Source organism: Lynx canadensis, chromosome A1 (genome assembly GCF_007474595.2).
Source record: "Lynx canadensis isolate LIC74 chromosome A1, mLynCan4.pri.v2, whole genome shotgun sequence".
NCBI classification, from domain to species: domain Eukaryota; kingdom Metazoa; phylum Chordata; class Mammalia; order Carnivora; family Felidae; genus Lynx; species Lynx canadensis.
The window spans coordinates 201479955-201505080 of NC_044303.2; positions in this window are offsets into that span (position 1 = coordinate 201479955).

Below are 25126 nucleotides of genomic sequence, written 5' to 3' on the forward strand. Positions count from 1 at the left end.
AAGGTTTCTTCTTCTAGGAAATTATTAAATTATTCACTCAACCAACTTACTAATTGTTAATCCCTGTGCTAAATACTGAAAATGCAAATATAATTAGGATATGATCCCCATCTTTGTAGAATGTCACAAAGGTAGGAGAGGCAGACAGCTAATCAGAGTTTTGTAATACATGCTCATAAGCAATAAGAAAAAAAAAAAGCAAAAGGTACAAAACAGAAGCAGAGGATTGTGATGCCTTCCCTGCATTCCTTCAGGGAAAGTTTCAGCAAAATCTGTTCAAAAAAGTTACAGAACTTTGTTTTGTAGGGTAAGTGGGATTTTGCCTAGCAATAGGTATAGAAATGATGATCCAAATAAAGAGTAGAGTATATACAAGCACAACATATGAAGCAATACAGAACCTTTATTATCCAGTACAGGTGGAGCTTTAAGCATGGTGTGGCAGACGGACTCTCAGGCACCCTTCTCCACCTCATGATCCCCACCTCCTGGTCTTTTACCTTCGTGTAATCAATCATCTCCCTTTGATTGTGGGTTTGACCTATGATTTTCTTTTTCTGTTACATTATATAAGGCCTCTTTTTGGTAGCAGATACTCTAGGAGACTCTTCTTGTTGGCCTCATGAAGTAAGCAGCCACTTTGAGGAGGCCCATGTAGCAAAGAATTCTTGGCAACATCTAGAAGTTGTGGGTAGCCTCCACCCAATAGTCAGCAAGAAGGGGAATGCCTCAGTCCTACAGACAGAAGGACCTGGATTCTGCCAACAAACTAAATGACCTTGGAAATGAATTCCTTCCCTAGTAGAGCCATCGGATGAGAATCTATCCCTGGCAAGCATTTTGCTTGCAGCCTTGTGAGATCCTAAACAGAGGATGCAACTGAGATGTGGCCGACTCCATACCACAGGAATTGTGAGATAATAAATGGTATTGTTTTCAGCATCTAGGCTTGTGGTAATTTGTTATTCCACAATCGATAACTAATACAAATGAAGAGAAGTGGAATGGAAGACAAGGAGACAGATCAGAGGGTCTTCTGTGTCACACTAATGATGGGTTAAAGAATGTACCAGTAGAATTAAAAACATAGCTGTTAAGTTCCTGTTCCAACAGCCTAGTGAAGAGATAATAAAGGCTTTAAGGTAGTAACAGAGGAAATGAAGAAGCATATCTCTAGTGGACAGTTGTGGAGCTAAATGATTCTAGACAGAGGATGCCACAAGCAAAACCTAGTATCCACACCCACCCTCCACCTCCATCACACACACAGAGAATACCTGTCTTTATTGAAAATAAAAAATAATTTTAAAATTATTAATTTAACCTACGTGTATTAAATGCTTATAATATTCCAGGCATTGCATTTTTTTAACTGCCTGGAAGTAATAAGTGATAAGGAAAAGCACACACATGCATTTCTACAAGATTTGACTTAATGAACAAAAAATGTCACCAGGTGACTGATCCAGTCTACTGTCTCGGACGTTGGCTCCAAGGGGGCATGATGTGGCTATTCCTTTGAGCTTGAAGTTCTAGGGATATCTCAGGAATCCACTAGTTTTCTTCAGTAACCTTCATGATTATCAGAAAGGCCCAACAAAGCTGGTCTGAAAAATATTAATCTGACTCAGGAATAGAGTCATTAGGCTCCGCAAGATGAGGAATAGTTCCTATCTGGGAGTTGTACAGAAAGAGACATTAATTGAGAACCTAAAAGTATATCCATATCGAGAAGGAAACATGGTAAATACACTTACAGTACTCAGAAATGGTGTTTCCTCCTTCTAATTCTAGTCCCAAAGGAATCCCTATGTTCTCAGCCACCTTGTTTCCTTTCTTTGTCACAATAATTCAATTGTCCGAGTATATTTGGAAAATAGCTATGTTTTTACTCTATAATTTATCATCTTTTTGAGATGAGCTTTGTGATTATATTCTCTACTGGAAAAGCAAAAATAATTATCAGATTTTGACGGTAATTTTCATCGTTAAAATCAGTTTTTAATCATTAAAATCAAATTTAGCAGATTGAAGCAAGTGGCAAAGAAATTCAGGAAACAACTGTCCCAACATATGGTGAGTATAAAAAGGAATATTTTTCTCCTTTGTACAACATTGGAGACCAAGCTTGTTTAATAATGGACTTCCACATTGTCTGATACTACCAGAGATTGTCTTGTCTTTGGCGACCTAACTCTATGATGTCCATTGTGTTTTCATACGGATATTTACCAAAGTTATTTTCAAAGTTGACCTTTTAATATACATGGGAACATGTGTTACCACCCATAATCCCTCTTCTCTATAGAGCTTCTTAAAACTGTTAGAAATGTTTTATTGGGATAGTTAATCTTCAAAGATGTCCTCACAATAGACCATACCTGCCAGTATTTGTGCTCTTTAGTGCCTCCTCCTTAAGCTGACTGATGCTGTAACAAGCTTAGAGCTAATGCACAGCAACAAAAATGATTCTGTATGACTGTCAAGGCTACATTAGAAGAAAGTTTGCAGTTTTTGCTTTGATGTCTTGGGTTGCTTGCTCAGGAAGCCAGGCACAATGTAAGATAATTGCCCTCCCAGGATACCGCCAGGTTGCAAGGAAACTCAAGGCGAGTATGTGGTGAGGCCTTGTGAAAAGACAGATCCCAGCCAGCCCCTAACAAACACCTCCAGCCATCCCAGCCTAAGTGCCTGATGAAGAAGCCATCCTGGTCATCTAGCCATCCAACTGAGCCATGACTCAATTTCAGTCCCCTGAGAGACTCCAAGAACTGACCAGCTGAGCCCAGTCAACCTGCAGAATTGTTATTTTTTTTTTAATTTTTTTTTTCAACGTTTATTTATTTTTGGGACAGAGAGAGACAGAGCATGAACGGGGGAGGGGCAGAGAGAGAGGGAGACACAGAATCGGAAACAGGCTCCAGGCTCCGAGCCATCAGCCCAGAGCCCGACGCGGGGCACGAACCCACGGACCGCGAGATCGTGACCTGGCTGAAGTCGGACGCTCAACCGACTGCGCCACCCAGGTGCCCCAGAATTGTTATTTTAAGCTGCTAAGTTTTGGGTGCTTTATTACATGGCAATTGGTAACTGAAATAGTCATTCCATGAAAAAAAGTGTTTGTTGCCTTTATTTAGTCATCACCTGTTACTTCATGAAAAGGTCAAGTACAGAGGAGTTGAATTTTACATGAATCACAATTTTAAGAGTAAAATTTTTATGCACATGTATAAGCAAGAACTCACTTGCCTTTTTGACTTTTAAACAGTTTTATTTCTCATTTGATAAGCATTTTAGCACGGGCAGAAACCAAAAAATGATTTCAAAAATAGTTTCTCTTATTTCTGAAAAGATCAAAATGTGGAGTCATTCATATAATAAATGCAAGCCTCTGCCAAAGTTGATTTACCACTTAAAATTTATCCAAACCTTCAATTTTTACCAAGGAACATATCTGTCTTGGAACATTTAGTTTCTCTCACTTTCCAACGTGCGCAGTAGCGGTTGGTTTGCTTATCAGGCCCATTTACGTCATTGGATTACTGAATAAAAGAATTCAACACACATATTTGAGTGGTAGTGATATGCCAGGCACTACAGTAGGTGCTGGGAAATGGAACAGTAAACAAAGTTGACTTGGTCCCTATTTGGAGTTTACAGATTAGTAGAAATGACCATCGCCAGAGGTTTCCAAGTTTTCTCTGTGGACCTTATATTTTCTAATTGAGTTTTTTCACAGTGCTCCTAGACAATAAGAGTACCTAACATTCAATTTAAGAAGTAGTGAAGTCCAAATAATTTAACATGTATTTTTGTTCTAACAACTTTCTATATATAACCAGCACACATAAATTTAAAGAAAAAATTCATTCTTGCATAACTACAATGAGTTAGTAATGCAATGTGTGCAGCTGTAGGGCACTGGAATCAGATTGGACATTTTCTGTTTTACACTGATTTATGTGTAGTGCTTTCTTTTTATTACAGGAACCACTGCAAACTCAGCTGCATGAAGATATGATGACATTGTATCTTCTAGCACCATCTAATACAGAAACTGTGAACTATCTTGGGCTTATAGTTTATATAGTTCCAGCAGATATCAAATATCGCTGTGTTTCCTTCAAACTTTTAAAGTTAAAACATTTTTAATATCCTTTGGCCCCACTGGGAGTTTACTGCAGTGCCCCAGTGTGCCCGGGTGTGCAGGTTGGGAACCAAAGAAGAGACGAAGAATGCAGAATAATGTAGACTGGCTGCAATGTCAGAGTTGGGTGCTTGCACGGATTCCCCTCCCAGGCTCAGCACAGGTCAGCTGCCAGATTAAAATTTAATGCAAATTTGCTTCATCAAAATAACAACCTAACAAAGTTTAGTAATACTCTGATGTATTTATGAGTGGGCAAAATCCTCTCTACTAAATTCATGAAATCCAAAGGTCAATTATATCTAAGTAGAGTTTGAAATTAAATAATTAGTCATGACAGGAGCTATCAAGGCAGAAAAAAAGATATAGAATACACATTTGTCCTCTGGATATAGCATATTTGGTCTTTCAACATGAAGAGTGAAATCTTTTTTCTTATATTTCAGAGATTCACTGTGATGTGGAGATAAAAGTCCTCTCTGACCAGATATGGTACAGAGAGAAAAAAAAATCTTAGAACTTTTATAATCCATTTATTACATGTAATATATATATAATATATTTATTATATATTATAAATATACAGGTTATAAAGTACTCTATACCTACTTGGAACAAACTAGTCTTTGTTATCCGAAAGATAACTTAGATTTAATCTACAAAATAAGATATAAGAATTTGGTTATTATGCTAAAAAACAATTATATGTAAAAAAATCTCATGACAAGATCCTTTACATTGTATCATTTAATACAGAGAAAGATTGTGAAAAAAAAGAAATAGCTCTATGAAATATCAAATTAATTTCAAGAGCACTTATCATGTATCAGGCTTTTAATATGTATTCACAGCTAACAGTAAAACATTTACTATTGTTAACCAACTGAATTGTCTGGAGCAGAAATTGAGCATAGCCAGCCCATTGGCCATTTTCACTTGGTGATGTTTTCTGGCCTACACCCCTTAGAAATTTTTGAATGTAAAATTAACATTTAAAATTGAATTATTTCACAAAGAAATTTGGATTATGAGTTCCTTATGTACAATGGAAGATCTGACACACGTGGCCTAGAAGGAACCATCTAGTGCTATGTGGGGTGAGGGGTGTCCTTAAATGGGCCATTCATGGAGTACCTGGCTGGCTGGGTCAGTAGAACATGTAACTCTTGACCTCAGGGTCATCAGTTCAAGCCCCACGTTGGGCATGGAGCCTACTTAAAAATAAATAAATAAATAAATAAATAAATAAATAGTTCATTCTCCAGTTTAACACATTCCCTTCTGTTCCCTATTTTATTTTATTCTACTTATTTAACTTATAATTTATGCTTGGGCCTATAAGCATTTGAGTTTGTGAATCCTGCTAGAAGATAGATGATTTATCTAGATAATGTCTAAATTGTAAGGATAATTGCAGAATTATGATAAATATTTTAACACAGAGAAAATAAAATATACCTTAGTTTTATAAAGCACACCCATAAGTCAGCTTTTTCACCCATCCCTTTGGAAGAAGTGCCAAGACAAAACAATATTTAATGTCTCTTCAATCACAACCAAGTTTTACAAACTCAACTTGCCATGTAAACCTCTGGTGAGGGAGATTTTCAGGAAAGCAATTGATGAGAAGTAGTGATCATGTAGAAAGATGAAAGTCTAAAAGCAGTGAAAGGTAAATATCATTTTCTAGTAAAATTTTAAATTATAGATTAAATAAAATTTATAAGGATAGGAAACTGCAAATGACTAAAAGTAAATAAAAATGCCTCACCTTCTCTATGAAGCTTACCACCCTTTTTAAATAGAACATAGCATGTTTTAATTCCAACATTTACTTATTTTTGTATTATTTCTTTTAAAAGCAATTTGAGGTGATTCATAAAATTTAGTGCAGAGTAGTTAAGATGCAGAAAGTCATAGAACATAAGAGGATGGATAATCATCATAGTTAATTCAGAATATTGTATTTGTGCACAAATTTAGAAATAAATGTCTTGATGGGTGCCTGGGCGGCTCAGTCGGTTGAGTGCCCGACTTCAGCCCAGGTCATGATCTCACAGTTCATGTGTTTGAGCCCCACGTCAGGCTTTGCACTGACAGTGTGGAGTGTGCTTCAGATTCTCTGCTCCCTTTCTCTCTGCCCCTCCTCTGCTCACACACTCTCTCTTTCAAAAATAAATAAGCATTAAAAAAATAAGTCTCCTGGTATCGAAAACAAAAATTTAAATAGATGATAGAGAGATAGAGAGATAGATAGATAGATGGATGGATTCTTGGTAAACAATTCTGTCTGTGGTAGGCTGGATACACATTTATCCAAAAAAACATTTCTGCATAAATTGAAAGGTAAATGTTATATGTGGTACTTTATTTATAATAAGGTTTCGCTGTATATTAAAAAACAAATAATGATAGCATAAACAGTGTGGTAGGCAACATTTTCAAATGTTCTCCAAGATTCCCATTCCCTGATATTTGTTTTCTGTATAACCCTCTCCACCGGAGTGTGGGCCTAGGAACTTAATGAATTTCAATTTCATGATTAAGTTGTACTATATGAAAAGGTGGAGGGATTTTTCAGATGCCATTGAGGTACTAAATCAATTGACTTTGAATTCATCAAAAGGAGATTATTCTGGGCAAGGCTGACCTACTCAGATGAGCCCTTAAAAGGAACTGGGCCTTTCCTAAAAAAAAGAGATTAGAGGCAACACACCAGAGAACCTCCTGCTGGATTTGAGGAAGTAAGCTACAAAGTTATGAAAGTTTCCATGAAGAAGACCATCCGAAAAAGATCTCCAGATAGTCTCCAAAATCTGAGAGCCATTCCTTCCTGATGACTAGCAAGAAAATGTAACTTCAGTGCAACAACCACCATGACCTGAATTCTGCCAACCCAGGACTTGGGAAGAGGCTCCGGAGCATTATGTGAGATTGTAGTCCCAGCCAATGCCTTGAGTTCAGCCTCATGAGGCTCTGAGCAGAGAACACAGCTTATCCACACCTTGCGTTCTTGTATTTACCCATAGTAAATGGGTGATGTTTTAAACCCCTAACTTCGTGGTAAATCTGTTACACAGCAATAGAAGACTAATACAACAGCATATAATCTCATTTCTCTTTCACCTCAAAGTACCCTGGAGATGAGTAGCCCGGGACCAGTATGTTATTTGAGTCAACAGGATCCAGCCAGCTCTGTCTATGACTTTGCCATTCTTTCTATGTCACTTCATCATACAAAATGGTGGCTCAAAATCCAGCAATCGCATCTAGTAAATAGAAAGATGAAAGAGGGTAAGAAAGGGCACATCCATTCCTCTTTAAGAAGGCCTTGTGCTTTTATCTTCTGGCCATAATTTAGCTACCAGCCATGTTAGCTGCATATATGGTTGAGTAAATGAAAGATTTCAACAAGCTAGAGAAACAGAAAGGTAGCATGCCACTAGATTATCTCTCTTAAATGAAAGCTATCTTAGGGGCTAGTTTACAACAAACTTGTATGTATTTTTTGGAAGAGGGATCTATATGCTGTACAAATTATAGAGAACACCAGACTTTGAATCCAATCACAGTTCCACAATTTAATATGCAGATTGAGAGGCTTGAGTAATTTTTCTGAGCATCAGCTTGTTTTTGTAATCTGTGAAGTTTAGGCAATTATTCTAAAGTGTAGGCATTGTTGGGGAGATTAAGTAAGAACACAAAGACATATAGGAGATGCAATGCCAGTTATGAAAGGTTACCCTACAGTATGTTAGCTGCATTCACTTACCAAGGAGTGAGGATCATGAGGTCATGCTAGTTAGGAATATTATTTTTATCAAATAAGGACTTTTGCATCAGCTTCAGCATTTGGGCAAATATGTAATTGAAACCACAGATAACTGCAATACATATCATGGATAGGGAAAAAACGAATGTGTTTTTAATCTACCAGCTTGTTCACAATTTATCTAAACACTATAGGAAAATGAAGTGGAATTTCAGTACACTTGTCAGGGAATGAATTAGTTCCCCAAAGTATGGCCATGTAACTGAGTAAAATAATCTATTTGATAAGGCCCCTTAAGATAGTCAACTTCAATATCAAAGAATATCTTTTCAGAATGCTGAATTATGTTAGATTGACATTTACTTACTTTGTTGATGATTAACCAACAATTTTAGCTGCTATTTAAGGTTGCTCGGTTGGACATTTAGACATAATAAACCAGTTTGTTAATGTTGAGGAGGTATCAGTTTCTTATTTGCTAGAACTGGTAGACATTCATCTATTCTCCTTATTAGATAGTATACACTGTGTTTACTGAGAAGTTAAAATAAAATCAGGGTGAGGGGATTAAGACAGAGCCCTACTTTCTTCACTCAAGATATTTAAATACCTGTTTTGTATGTCAAAGAAATCTTTTCTCTGTGCTCTGGTTTTCGCTGTAGTACCAGAAAACAGGCTTGGGAAATGTATTAATAGACTTAAAATAAATGACAGGCTTTATGATTCAGACTTGAGAGGCTCCCGTAAGTGGAATCAAAATCTGACAAGAGATTTATGAATGCTACAAACATAACCCTCCTCCATAACTATTTTATTATTCTCAATCACTTGCTCTATAAGATAAAATAATGTATATAGCACAATGATCACGGTTGGAGTGGCTGTAAACCAAACTGGATTCTCTCACACACAAGATGTAAGATTAAATGATCTAGTCTTGTGGTTTTGTTTAGATAGATAGGTGGTATGTTTCGAGGGCATATGCAGAATGCTAATTGGGCCCATGTATTTTGGATTAATGTGTATGTGAATTGAGCATATTTTTGTTATATATAAATAACAAAATATATATGTAGTATATATTTCTATATATATATATCTCCTACACACACACACACACACACACACATACACATATGCCTTTAGATGTACATTTGCATTTTGTAGTATATGCATTTGCATTTCAAGAATACTAGCAGTACCAAATTGCTTTATACTAAAGACAAATAGAAATTTTAGGAAATTTTTATTCATTTATGTTCTCAATTATTTTTCTCAATTTTGTGGTTATGTGTAAGACATCTAGATATTAAACACCTATAGATAAGAAAAAGCAAACATCAATGAAAAATAACAGGAAATTCAACATAAAAGAAATGTCCACCTAGTAATATAACATAAATGTCTATGAGTATGTGGAGGAGTATCTTACTTGATATTGACAAATCCATCAAGTTTATTTTAAAAACCTACAGAATTTACCTAAAACTATCAGGTAATTATGGAAAATTAAGAATAAAGTGTCACATATTTTTCTTTTTTAAAAAAAGCATACTTACCTTTGTTACATTGGATATAACAGAAACTACCATAATTTACAATTATAAATTTCCTGATTAAAATTTGTCAATAATTTACTTCTTTAATGATTACCTTTATAAGCCATTCAAACAGCAGTTTTACAGAAAATCCCCCCCTTTTTTTAAAAGAAAAAATATTCCTGAATTATAAATAATTGAGCCCTATTATTGTCTGTGCGTGGGCCAGGGAGTAGGAGAAAGTGGAGTAGTTAGCCTTAATTATCTGGATAATTTATTTCTGTCAACCCAGCCTTGGTGCCCTTTCCTTTCAAAACTGAAAAGTTATATTAGAAATTATAGTTCGTCTTAAAGGAACTGTAACATTAGAGATGACATTTCAGCACATTTGTGGATAAGTTATTTTCACTATGTCACCTTTCCCTGTGATAGTTGTGCAGTCTTCCTATGCTAGGATAGAGATTGAGAGAGTAGATGACAGGAGGGTCAGGGGACTCTTCTCTCTCACTCGAAGGCTCCTACCATTGCCATCTGAAATCAGATTGTTAGCATGTCAGCTCAGTCTGTCAGAATCCCCTGAGTGCTGCTCAGCCAGCTAAGAGAAAATACCTTGTGTATTGGCTGTGGATGTCCCTTAACAACACCCAGTCACTCAGTCATGCAGCCTAAATGGGGCAGCAGACGACACCTTCACACTAGTGTAGGATAACTGAGCTTTCTGTCGATGTGTCTTGACCTTATAAGAAGGCACAGCAAAGGGCCAGGGTGAAGAGCCCAGAAAGGCTTGATTGCTACTAACCTTCTCTTGTCTGTTAAAAATGGCAGCTTCTTTTACTCCAGTCAGTCAGAAACAGATGTAATAAAACAATCTTTACTCAGAAAACCAGTAAGGCATTTCTTTTATGCAGTGATGAAATACAGCCACTAGATGACACCAAGAGATAGTTTCTATACGTCTGATTAATATCCTACGCTCAATTGCCTGTTCAAAGGTGACATTCCTAGGATTTTCATCGAGATCACAGATGTAGGCCAATTAAAGGATCTAAATTTTAGAGTTGTCTTACTGCAATATTATCAATTGCCATCTAATCAGGAAGACAACATTAAAATCAAACGAAACAAAAACAAAACAAACCACATCGGACGTGGGGTCATTTGGGCACCCAACATGAAACATTTCCACTTTCATGTCTCGCTGTCCATACCATCAATAAGGTGTGCTGGGGAAGTCCCTACCGTTACTGTCATTTTAGAAGGTTTCTGCCAGTACTCTACCATAAAACCTTCTCAAGGACTTGAAATTCAACTGTAATACTTCTCTCCAGTTTACATTTTATAATCCAAGTCTCAGCAATACGCATCTTCGTGTGGTTGCAAACAGTTGGCCTGCACCTATGTCTGTGTCAGCAAAAGAAAAAAACCACAACTGCTAGTAAGTGTCCACTCTCAGACGATTATCAGTATTTCAAAAAACAACTCATGTTTTATCTTGGATTTAGTATGCTGATGGTTCATTACCAAGTTGATGTAATTTGTGTCCTGGGAATAGTCTTAAACTTTAAAGCAGTAGTTTCCCCATATAATGCAATACTGTTTTAGTAGCAAGGTATCTATATAATAAGAGCTGCATACAAGTTTCAAAATCTACTGTCTGAACCAGGGAAAATCTCCAGAAGTCCAAGATCATGAAGAAACAGTTAATATTAAATACATAATTCTAATAAATGTTGCTTGAAACAACTTTGTAAAGTTTCTATATTTCAAAAATACAATAATGATTTTGTTTTTAGGCTAGTATTGCCATGTGGTTAAATTAAATGCATTTTTTCACAAAAGGTATTTTTTATTAGAAAAAAACTATATTGATTACATAATGGAGAAAATAAATGCTCTTGATTCTAAAAGCACCATTTGAGACATATGATCATTTCTAAGAAGCAAATGTGTAGAAATTAACAGAACACAAGGTCATACTCATGTATTGAGTATTAATTTAGTAAAACATATGCACATCCATCACATTACAAATATAAAATGACAAAGAAAAACAAATACAACTTCATTCTGGAATAACACTTTTTTTGAAATAAGACACTCTATTCTGGTTTTCAGTACATCTTTTCTGTTTTCTTCATGAATTTTGAACCATTGCACATCTGATTTTCCTGAGTTTTATGGGTTTTCTAAAATTATGGTGAGGTTTTCTTATTTAAATAGCACTAGTATTTTAAAATCAGTATCAGAGACAAATTTCACATGGAGTGTCTCCATTAAAAAATGTTGGCTAATCTGCATAAGAAACATCGGTACCTATATAGATTTCCTTATTTATTTATTTATTTATTTATTTATTTATTATTTATGTATTTACTTATTTTCTTAAGTGAAAAAACTCGGGATCGACCCACTTAAAAACTTGGTGTGTTCTCAATGCCAAGAGTATTAGATTTATTAAAATCTTATGTGTATAATTTTCATAAGAATTACTTTGAAATTCCCTAAGAATATAGGAAATGAGTCATTCAAATATATTTTACTTTCCGAAGAAATTTTTGATTTTAAGAAATTAGCCATTTTATTTTATTGGACTATGTAGGTGGTAGAACAGTTTTATACCAGCTACTTATTCCCCCTCTGAGTCTGTTGACTTCTATCTTCTCTACTAAACTGGTTGTATTAACTTCGCATTTCTGAGAAAAATATGGATTTCAAGTCCATAAAATGGAAAATCACACGCATTTGCACACACACACACACACACACATAGACACCTACCTCACTCTAAAATGTATTAAATGTGTTATAAATAGCATGCAGAGTAATACTCTTGTGTAATGCCATGACGTATTAACTCTTCTTTTGTGTTGGAAGTCATGGAGTAGTAGGTGTTATCTTCTAAATCCCATTAATAGCAGTTATAATATAGAGACATGACAATAGGATAAAAGTCACCTGGGATTCTGTAATGCACAATTGAAATGGGTACATTGAAGATAAAACATTAAGCCTACTTGGGAGTTTTTGTTTTTCATCATTTATTTTCCATGTCCTCATTTTAGCTATCTCCCAAGTAGAGATACTTTGGGATTTGATTCTGTTTATTAAAAACTTTGCATGATTAACCATCTGAGTTTTATATGGTGACCTCACAAAGCAGCTTAAAAATAATTTGGCTGTCTAGTTTATTTTTCTTCCTTTTTATTATTATTTTTTTGATAGAGATATTTTCTTTATTTTTTCCTCCATTTACAGGTGCAGAATTAAAGAACACGTTCGCTCACTATATTATTGATGCACTTAAGTGGAGTGTTCCAAAGCATGTAATTACCGTGTAGGCTTATGGCCCTGAAGTAGCCGGGGATAGTGGTGCTGCATATCCATGATTTGAAGGACATACAGTGATGATTATAGAGGCAGTACTCTACATCCATTCTAGCCCTTTTGTGTTTAGCTGGTTGTCATGGCAAATAATTGGATAGAATTTAAGCCACTTTCTTCCAAGTGGGAAATTCATAATTTTACCCTTCACCTAATTTTGTAGATACTTTTAAAGAATCTCAAAGTTTCTACAGGAATGACGTCGATCAGTGTGGGAAAAATTTTCACATACAGCGGACACCTCAGAGATTAGACATCTACTGTTTTGGGGGGTAAAGAAGTCAGTTTTCATTTGCATCAGTTTGCTTCCTTTTCTTATAACTAAGCTAGTTACTTTAAGCTTCTTTGACAAAATAAGCCCGATGTAGTTGACGTTGACAGCTTCTGAGAGAAATAGAAAAAATGGTAAAAAAAAAAAAAATTGAAATATTATTAAATTCTAGCTAAAAGACACTCTTCCTAGAGTGAGATCTGGGAAAGGCGTAAGAGCCTTTTCAAAACAGCTGAGGGAGGAGATTGTAAATAGAAATGATTTAAGTTAATAGCGTGATAGGGTTGCCATGTGATGGAGAGTCAGGGTTAATTGACACAAAGGATAGGTAAGTCAAATAATAATGATGTATTTCTTTCATTTCACTATTTTCTATCTTAGTTGTAGAATATTGAAATGTATATTTATTATATTGTATCTTTTGAATTATAAAACATGGTTATACAAAACTTAGAAAATTTAGAATTGAAGGATATGGGTTGTCATCTAGCTCAATTATTCCCTGAGAGGTACTAATTATTCAGTCAATCTTTATTTAATGAGCACCTATTTGGTGCCTTCTGTTGGCCATTGAGAATAATGTAATAAATCAATTTTATTTTTTTTATTTTTAAAAAAATTTTTTAACGTTTATTTATTTTTGAGACAGAGAGAGACAGAGCATGAACAGGGGAGGGTCAGAAAGAGAGGGAGACACAGAATCTGAAACAGGCTCCAGGTTCTGAGCCATCAGCACAGAGCCCGATGTGGGGCTGGAACTCACGGACCATGAGATCATGACCTGAGCCAAAGTCGGACGCTCAACCGACTGAGCCACCCAGGCGCCCCAATAAATCAATTTTAAAACTAACAAGTAAATAAAAACATTCCTGCCCTCAAGATGTTTACATTCTAGAAAGGATTTCAAACTGTGAAAGATGATGCCTAAGAGAATTGGAGCCACTTTTTTATACAAATGATTATTTGTACACCACACTAGAATCCAATTCTGAGTTCCAACACTGGCCCCAAGGTCAAAATTCTTACTGTTTCATTGCAGTGTTCCATAAGCGTCCTTATATTTCACAGTACAGAAATGCTAGATTGCATAGTGGAAAGTACACATAGAAATAGTGTAGAATCCTGGAGGATATGATGTGCTCCTTTAAGAGTAGAACTCCTGTTTTTGCTCAGAATCATTTACTTCTTAGTCGAGGTAAAAGGAATTTAATAAGGAATTGAGAAAATGTATAAACAAAATGGAAGAAAGGCATAACAGTGAGGAAAGATGAGACAGTAATGAAGAAAAGAAACGACTTTTCAATTTGGGCATAATTGGAGATATTGCAGGCTTGGTTCCAGACCATTGCAATAAAGTGAATACCACAATAAAGTGAGTCCAATGATTTTTTTGGTTTACCAGTGCACATAAAAGTTATATTTATACTGTAGTTTTTAAGTGTGCATTATATCTAAAAAAATATATGTATATACCAACTTAAAAATACTTTATTGCTAAAATGTGTTAACCATCAGCTGAACTTTCAGTGAGTCATACTCATTTTGCTGGCAGAGGGTCTTGCCTTGATATTGATGGCTGCTGACTGATCAGGGGTGATGGATCCTGAAGGCTAGGGTGGCTGTGGCAATTGTTTAAAATATGACAGCAATGAAGTTCACCATATCTATTGATTCTTCCTTTCATGAATGATTTCTCTGCAGCATGTGATGCTGTTTGATAGCATTTACCCATGGTAGAACTTCTTTAAAAATTGGAGTCAATCTTCTCAAATTCTGCTGTTAATGTATCAACTAAGTTTATGTAATATTCTAAATGCTTTGCTGTCATTTCAACAACATTCACAACATACTTAACAGAAGTAGATTCCATTTCAAGAAACTACTTTCTTTGCTCATCCGTGAGAAGCAACTCTTATCTGCTAAAGTTTTATCAACTCCTATCTGCTGAAGTTTTAACTCATCATTTAGTTAGTGAATGCTAAAGAGTTAGCCATTCACTAACATCTTTAAGCTCAACTTCGAATTCTAGTTCTCTTGCTATTTTGCTATTTCTGCCACATCTGCAGCTTTTTCTGTTGAAGTCTTGAACCCCTCAAAATCATCCATGAAGGTTGGACTCAACTTCTTCCAGACTTTTCATGTTAATATTTTGACCTCTTCCAATGAACCATGAATTTTCTTCAGGGCATCTAGAATGGTAAATCCTTTCTAGAAGGTTTTCAATTGACTTTGCCCAGATCTGTCAGAGGAATCACTATCTGTAGCTTACGGAATGTATTTCTTCAATAATAAGACTTAGAATTTGAAATTACTCCTTGATCCGTGGGCTGCAGAATGGATGTTGTGTTAGCAGGCATGAAAATGTTAATATCGTTGTACATGTCCATCAGAGCTTTTGGATGACCAGGTGCATTGTCAATGAGCAGTAATATTTTGAGAAGAATCTTTCTGAAGAGTAGTTCTCAACAGTGGACTTAAAAACTTCAGTAAACCATGCAAACAGATTGCTGTCATCCAGGCTTTGTTGTTCCACTTACAAAACATAGACACAGTAAATTTTGCATAATTCTTAAGGGCCCTAGGATTTTTAGATGGTAAATGAGCAGTGTCTTTACTTAAAGTCACCAGCTGCTTTTAGCCCCTAGCAAGAGGATCAACTTGTCCTTTGAAGTTTTAAAGCCAGGTATTGACTTCTTGCTAGCTATAAAAGTCCTAGATGCCATCTTCTTCCAGTAGATGACTATTTCATCTATACTGAAAATCTGTTGTTTAGTTTAACCATCTTCATTAATTAACTTTGCTACATCTTCTCGATAACTTGCTTCAGATTCCACAACAGCACGTGCTGCTTCACCTTGCACTTTTAAGTTATGGAGATGACTTCTTTCCTTAAACCTCAGGAACCGACCTCTGTTCATTTCAAACTTTTGTTTTGCTAGTTCCTCTCCTCACCTCTCTCAACCTTCACACAATTAAAAAGGGTCAGGGCCTTACTATGAATTAGGCTTTGGCTTAAGAGAATGTTGTGACTGGCTTGATCTCTATCCAGACCACTAAAACTTTCTCCATATCAGCAATAAGGCTGTTTTGCTTTCTTATCATTTGTGTGTTTACTGGAGTAGCACTTTTAATTTCCTTCAAGAACTTTTCCTTTGCATTTACAACTTGACTGTTGGCACAAAAGGCCTAGCATTCAGCCTATCTCAGCTTTCCATATGCCTTTCTCACTAAACTGAACCATTTCTAGCTTTTGATTTAAATTGAGAAATATGTGACTATTTCTTTCACTTGAACACTTAGAGCCCATTGTAGGGTTATTAACAGGCCTAGTTTCGATATTGTTTTGTCTCAGAGAATAGGGAGGCTCAGGAGAGAGACAGAACGGTCAGTTGGTAAAGCAATGAGAACACACACATTTATCAATTAAACCTTATATGGGCACAGTTCATAGTGCCTCAAAGCAATTATAAGAGGAACATCAAACATCATTGGTCACAGATCACCATGGCAAACATAATGACAATGAAATATTATCGAATTATTGTATTATAATGAAATATTAAGAATTACCAAAATGTGACATAGAGACATGAAGTGAGCAAATGTTTTTTGGAAAAATGGTGCTGATTGACTTGCTTGACACAGGGTTCCCACAAACCTTCAATTTGTAAAAAACACAATGTCTATGAAGTGCAAGAACGTGCAATAAATCAAACTATGCCCGTATTTGAACACCTACCTTGTATCTGTAAATGTGAATTAAAGTTTTGACTTCTCCCATGTCTCACAAAAATTATTTATTCATCTTCAGAACACCAATGTGGAATAGTAACTGTCTAACTTTCACAAATGTCTAATGTCAATCATGCTATGATGTGTATGTGGGGGGGGGGGGTGGCGAAGACCAACACCTTTCAAAGCAGAACTAAAATTAGATCCCAGAAGTTCCATGTTAGCCCAAAGGTAACACACCAGATCATTACCACAAAGGAAATTTTATTTTAAAGTGACTAAAAGTCAGACTTACTCTGCAAATCCTAACGAGCACAGATACCAGTGTGTACCTTGTGCAGCATGGTATAATTGTTGCAAATTTCTGCAGACTAGGAAATCTTTCTTTCTCCAGGTTGTTAGTTATTTTTAGTCATCGTAATGTAAGGTGTTCCTTATTTCCTCATCAGTGTTTTGAATTTCTATTTGCCCTGACTCAGGTATTGTGAAGAAAAAAATGCAGCATATCCACTATGTAGCTCTTTGGGATCCACTAAAATAAAAGCAAGGTATAATCAATAAGTATAATGTTTACATTAAATGTTCTAAGAAAGAGCAGAACTATGAAGCAGCTCACAAAAAAAGTTGAGAAAAGGAAACCAAAGTCCCTGTGATAGACACATAAAATATATTTCCAACAGAAAAATAGAAAACTTATGCAAAGTCTGCTTTGCAAAGGTCTAGAGATTTTCCTTTTTTAATTTTGTTTTTATTTTAGAGAGAGAAGAGAGGGAAGGGGGCAGAGAGAGGAGAACATGGAAGAGGGGCAGAGAGAGAGAGAGAGAGAGAGAGAGAGAGAGAATCCTAAGCAGGCTCCAATCCAAGCTCAGTAGCCCAACATGGGGTTTGATCCTATGACCCTGGGATCATAACCTGAGCTGAAATCAAAAGTCAGACACTCACTCAACTCAGCCACCCAGGCGCCCAAGGTCTAGAGATTTTCTGATGGAGAAGATTCTTCCCAGGGCAACTGAAGGTACATGAAGGAAATTAAATGTTTTTTATTTAGTACAATTACTGATAAGATGGAATTTTTACATGTGTTATTTCAATGTTTTTATGTGCCTTATTATTTTATTCCTCTATTTCTCCACTGCTTCATTTTTTTTATGTTGAATAGATGCTTTATAATGCACCATTTAATTTCCTTATCATATTTTCCTTATAATTTGTTTTTAGTTATTTCATACTGGTTGCAATGACAATTAACAACTTAGAACAATTTAGTTCTGATTACTACCAGCTTAACTTTAATACGATACAAAACCATTGGTCCTATATTGTTCTATTTGCTTCTCCCTTCTTTATTCTGTTATTGTCATACAAATTACATCTTTATATATTGTGTATGCACAAAAACAGGTTTTTAAGTATTACTTTGTGCAGTTGTCTTTTAAATCAGGAGGGGGAAAAATCCAGCTACAAAAAAAGCACTGTGTACTATTTGTTATAATTCCCTGTGTAGTTCCCTTTTCGAGTGATTTTTATTTCTTTGGGTGTTCAAGTTATTGTCTAATGTTATTTCATTCCGGCCTCAACAACTCACTTTAATATTTCCAGTAGCACAGGTTTGCTAACAATGACTTCTCTATTTTTCTGTTTTTGTTTGTTTTGTTTTTTTATATCAATGTCTTATTTTTTCCTTCCTATTTAGAGGATAGTTTTGCTGGCATAGAATGCTTCTTTGGCAGTTTTTAGCTTTTAACACTTTGATAATGTCATCTCCCTGCCTTCTGACTCCCATGGTTTCTGATGAGAAATTAACTGTTAATCTTCCTGAAGATTCCTTGTAAGTTCTGAATTCCTTCTCACCTGCAGGTTCAAGATTGTCTCTTTGGCTTTCAACCATTTGATTATGATGCATCTATGTGTCAATCTTTTTGAGTACAGAATTCACTGAGATTTTTAGATGTGTAAATTAATGTTTTCTATCAAATTTAGGAACGTTTCAACAATTATTTCTTAAAATATTTTTTTGTGTTTTTCTCCATTTTTGAGGACTCACGTCATGTTTCCAGATATACTCAGTGGTGTATCCCATGTCTCTGAGACAATGTTCATTTTTCCTTTCTTTTGGAAATACAGTGGGTGAGCCCCCATGTCCAGGAGTCCCTGAAGTGTCTTTTTTCCACCCTCTAACCATTTTATTCACTCACATTTCTGTAGGCTTTTATTGCCAGTTGGGAGTCTGGCCAAGGGACCCAGACCCTTTGATCAGTCTTTGTTTTAAATACATCAGGCGACCATTGTTCCAAGTGATCGTAGGTCATGCCTCTCATCATCTTTGCCTTACATCCTTTTAAATTACTTCGATAAATAAAGCAGATTTGTTTGACTTCTGTGAAGCTCTTTAATGTTAGTCCTTCAGTGTTCAGATGGCAGGGGCTTCCACTGATCCACCCAACTTTGGAGAGTGCTGGATTAGCACCTTTCTTGGGATCCCATCAATGTCTGCTTTATTCATCTCATTTTTTCATAACTATTTAAAGATTTCCACCTTGTTGGAATGAGTCCCTTGACTCTCTTCTTTTTCTTTCCTCTTTGTTTTGCCTATTCTCTTATGAATCATTCTATCCTTTATTGCTATATGTTTTTTGGAATAATATTTCCCTTTGGAAGTAGCTCTGAGACTTCAATTAAGGTCCACCCCAGTGTTTTCTTTGCTTTTATTTTAACTTTACCATTTGTTCAGGGCCCTGAGACTAGAGACTATAACTCAGTCTGGTCAGGATCCAAGTTTGGTCCGGCATCATTTTTTATTTTTTATTTTAAATTTACCCATTAATATGTGACTGAGGATGGAGGCTATAGCTTCAATGAACCAGAATCCAAATTTGGCCCAACATTCTCCCTTCTTCTCATTTTAGCTATTACAGATATCAACAACAAGTGATTGTATATTTAACTCATATCTTCTTTCCTTGCATTCCCTTATGTATCTGGTGAACCAACTTTTCAGGAGATGGATCCATCATTTCTAAATTCCAGTGGTATCTTTTACTTCCATTAACTGATCAAAACACAGCTGCAATTTTATTAGATGGGTGACCCTATGACCATTCAAAGTTTCCTCATCTCCTACACTATTATGCATTCTCTCTCTAAACAACATGTTTTGGTGAATCAAGATCATTCTAGGGAACTTCCAATTCTGTTAGCAAATACCCAGAGTCAGACTGCAAAGTTTGAGAGAAAAGTTCTTCAGACTACCAAATCTTCCCAAGACTTCTGACACTGAAAGAAGGTTGGGGGGGGGGGGGTGGTGACTCCAAAATAACCTTAAGTTTTGATGATTGTTAGAATACTTCACAGAATTCACTAAATCAACCAAAGGAAAAGATGTATAGGGCAGAGTCTAGGAGGATTCCAAACATGAAACTTTGTTGTTGCCCAGACATATTGTCCTCCTGGCATTGATGTGTGACAATACACATGAAATATTGCCAGCTAAAGAAGTTTACCAGAGATTTATTGTCCAGAATTTTTATTGTACCTTCATTGTATATACATGACTGATTGATTGATTGCCCACTTGATTGAACTCAGTATCCAGGTCAACTGAGATCATGTGACTTCAGCCTTCCTCCCTTGATCACGTGGTTGGGTTTCTGCTGTGGCCAGCTTCACCCTAAGATCTGGTATGGCCAGCCTCTGCTCTAAACAAGACACTCCTATCAGGTGTGACATTGATTACCTCCCAGAAGTTGAGGGCAAAGGCCAGACCTCTCTTTGGACAAGGTCAAATTCTTTACTATACATACTTGACCGGTCAAATGATGACAATTCTCTGGGAATGAGGTTTAAAGAAGCTCCAACCTGATTCTGTGCTCTCTGGTGGCTCCCATGCTGCTGGTTTTCCGGCTGTGAATTTCTAAGCCCACACTCCAGAACTGACGTGGGGAATGGGAATGGGTCAAGATAAAATGCCACAACGCTCACTGCTCTTACAAAGATTCAGCCATTTATTTTTAATATATAATCCCTGGACTGCTGCAAGCATTTGATTAATTTCCAGAGTATTGAAAAAGTTGATTCTGACAATCTCACCAGTTTTCATTGCTTTTATGGAGGAGGGAATTCTTGGAGGTCCTTACTCTACCATTCACTGATGTTACTCCCTCAGCCTGCTTTTCTGAATAACATTTTATTGGAACACAGCCATTCTCATCTGTTTACATATTGTCTATGGCTGCTTTCCCACAGCAATGACAGGATTTAATAGTTGTAAGAGAGACCAGCTCACCCACAACCCAAAAAAAAAAAAAAAAAAAAAAAAACAAAACCTAAAATACTTACTATATGGCCCTTTATAGAACATTTTGGCCAACCTCTGCTCTAATGTATAAACATCTCTCTCACTCTCTCTTCCTGTCTCTCTACACATCTCTCTCTCTCTTTTCCTTTCTCTCTTTCTCTCTTTTTGTTAAAAGAAGACCATCTGGACTATAAAGTTCTTTTCTAAGCTGCTCCTCACTGTTCTGGAAGCACAGTGATTTATGGCATCAGTAGAAAAGGGGAAGAAATAGTTAAAATAAAAGCTGTATCAAATCATACAGCACAAAGCCTCATTGAAAATCTGGCCATTGGCTTCTTTTTCTTGTTGATTTTTCCATACACAGTTTTGTCAGTTTTGCAACAGAAAGGTGACAGACAATCCTTTTCCCCTCAACTGTATAAGGTTAATAAAATTAAAATAAACATCTTTTTCAAAAATTTTTAAAATGTGTCTTTATTTTTGAGAGCAAGAGACAGAGAATGAGAAGGGGAGGGGCAGAGTGAGTGGATGACACAGGATCCCAAGCAGGCTCCAGGTCCAAGTTTTCAGCACAGAGCCTGATGCAGGGCTCAAACCCACAAACCTTGAGATCGTGACCTGAGCCAAACATTTAACTCACTGAGTCATCCAGATGCCCCAAAATAAACATCTTAAATACTATTTTCTACCTAAGAAAAAGCTATTTTTATGTGATTCAACACTGTCGATCTTATCACTTACTTTTACACATTTAATATTTTGTTTGAGGAAAACTTTGAGAAAAGTAATCTATTTAATTAACCAGGATTCCTTTCCATGCTCATCACTGCTCAATTATTTGAATAAAGGTTCTTTAGCTTCTCTTCTCAGCATGCCAGTTTCCTCGGACATGGGGAGCACACATATCCAACCGATCATAAGATTCACTGAACTTCTGTTAATCTTCCTAATCAAGAAACAAACCATATCTTAGCAAAGAATAGTAAATTAGAAATTTGTAAAAGGTAAAAATAAACTCAGGTATGGTGGGTTTGAATTACTGGACAAGATTTCATGTGTAAAAATATGAGTTTGCTATGAGTTTGCTTCTAAAATTAACAGGGTCTGCAACTTGTGTGTATGATGGAGTCTTATTACTTACTGAATAGAGAGCAGGTATTGCCTTTGAAGTTCTATTACAATAAATTTAATTATAAAACAAAATAATATGAACTGAGATTTGACTCATATACACAAATTATATATCTCTGTTTACATGGCAGGTGTATTAAATGTGTTGTTTCTTACAGTGGAAAAAATAGATAATTTTAAAATATATCAGCAAGTGAAGGAATGATTTACTCTTCCCTAAACTTTTCTACCAGAGAAATAGCAACGTTTGAAAGTTTAGAAAATACAATTTTACTGGAAAAAGAAATAAACTCAGTGTGTGAGAGGTGTCTGGGGGGCCAGGGATCATAAGGGTATTGGAAAGACTGCTAATATTGATGATTACTGATAGTTATGTACATTTCTACATGTGTTTATGACCTTATCTTCCGGTGACCAGAACCTCTTGGTCCCCTTTATACTGGGCCTTTCTTTTTTTTTAAAAAAAATTTTTTTTTTCAACGTTTATTTATTTTTTGGGGGACACACAGAGACAGAGCATGAACGGGGGAGGGGCAGAGAGAGAGGGAGACACAGAATCGGAAACAGGCTCCAGGCTCCGAGCCATCAGCCCAGAGCCTGACGCGGGGCTCGAACTCACGGAACGCGAGATCGTGACCTGGCTGAAGTCGGATGCTTAACCGACTGCGCCACCCAGGCGCCCCTATACTGGGCCTTTCTAATGTAGATGCAGGCAGGGATCAACCACACATGCCTTTTGCCTTCGAGTGGCAAGGAAATATTTTAACCAAATTGTAATCCATTGTTGCTTTCCCACTCTTCTATGCTTACCTATGCCTAAAAATTAGCACCCCGTACCACAATTTAGAAACACATACACACTGTTGAATTCTGGGATTTCAGAGTAGAATAAATGAAGTTTGCTTAGTCGGCATACCCCTACCTCTGGGCTACTATCCCTTCCTTTGCTTGCCTCCAACAGCTGAGGTAATTATAAGTTTACTCTATTTTATCACTTGACTGTATCTGTCAAAATGTTGTTTTAAAAAGTATAGGCCTGCTGCTTTTAAGTCTTTCTGCATCCCAGTCAAGGCCTTTGTGCAGAAAATGTTACAGTTGTGCCTTTTTTCCTCGCTGCCTGGGACAGAAGGAAAAGGTAGGTAACTGTCTGCGAGCTAACTGAGAACTTCAAGGTCTCCCACAGGAGGAGCCAGTGGGGAGTTTGTATTTTTGGCCATGAATCCGCGGCTTTCATTTTAAGTTTCAGGGTGCGTCATGCAGTTGAACACTGATTGAATGGGGGCACTGGAGGCTCCAGGGATCAAGCTGTGACATTTTTCTGAGCCTGAAGGCTGCTCACGGTTATTACCGCACAGGCCTCGCCGACTGCTACTTCAGGGGACACGGGGAGAAGGAGGTTGTGCTTCCGAGTGTGGGTGGTCGAATAAACTCTTTTAGCAGCAGCAGTTGGTCTATTTAGCCTGAAAAAGAGACCACCAGCAGCCCCCAAAGTGCTAAAAAAATTACAATCAATTTTAAAAATATATATTATATTACATAAAAGACTGTAAGAGTGAGTGCTGAGCATTGCTCTACAGAAATACCAGCTGCTAAATGAGGCAGCCAAACGGGATTTATCCTGTAACCCAGAGAATGTCCACATCTTCCACCACTCTACCTTTTTCTTGGGGGGGGGGGGAAGAGAAAAAAATTATCTAAACAAAACGAGAAATAACAGCAGGAAGCAAGAAAACACAAGCACGGTTAGAGAAAATGTACCAAAGGGAACTACCGTAATATAGTCGTCTTGGTTGTGAGTCGTCTTTGGGTTGTGAGTGGTTTACAGTTTAATTTTAAAGGAGGTGTTAAGGTTCATCTATGGACCATACATTTAGTTGGTGATTAGGGACCAACTTATTGCTTCAAATTCATTAAGGATGTTGGTTGTCAGTACTTTTTTAAATATTGGTGTTAACTCAGTTTGAAAGATTGTCTCAAAGCTTTAAAAGCCATAAACCGTGTCACTTGACTTAATTCTGCATTTAATATAAGAAATTCTTGACTCGTAGAATTTTTCTAATTGCTAATTTATATTCTTATGTAATGCATAAAAGGCACTTCAACCGTCATATTAAATAAAGCAATCACGTTTTATTCCAACAATCAGAAGTTCAAAGGTCAGGTTAATTTGCATGGAATATATACATCCGTGGATTGGCTACTGACATCTTAACTTCAAATACACACAATAAAATCCATTCCACACTTTGTGGTTCTCATCAGACCTCAACTTGAAAGTGTAGTGTGTGAGATAAATAACCTCTCTAGGATTATCATTGAGAAAAATTTCCACATCTTGAAGAACTCAGGGACACACCCTGTGTCAGAATTCTTTCAGTCGTGGGAAACAAGGAATCTCATTGTACTTTTAAACAACTTTCCTTATTAGAACATATATACTTAAACTGGATTATGTTTTAGTCTCTCCGGGAAGTAAGCTCCTTTAGGAACCCATACCTGAGGCACAAAAGGAGTGAGAACCTCATGTAAAAGAAATGCCATGATTAGAAAATGGCAGCCACAAGATTTTCCTCATCGGGCTTCTGTCTTCACTCAAGCCTTGTCCTTTCTCTACCTACTCCAACTTTGAGATATTCCCCATTTCTATGAGGCCTCCCAATTAATTATAATGAAATCATTCTGATTTTAGCCCCTCAGTGTCTTGCTTTCCAGGTTTCTATCTATGGCTTTATTTCCTGCTCATCACTTTCTCATCCTTCTTGATACGAAGTACTGGGACTCTCAGCCTTCATAAGGTAAACACATCTCCAGAGAACCTTCAGGCTTTCCCTCCCTCCCTCATAGGCCTACTAAGTAAGGT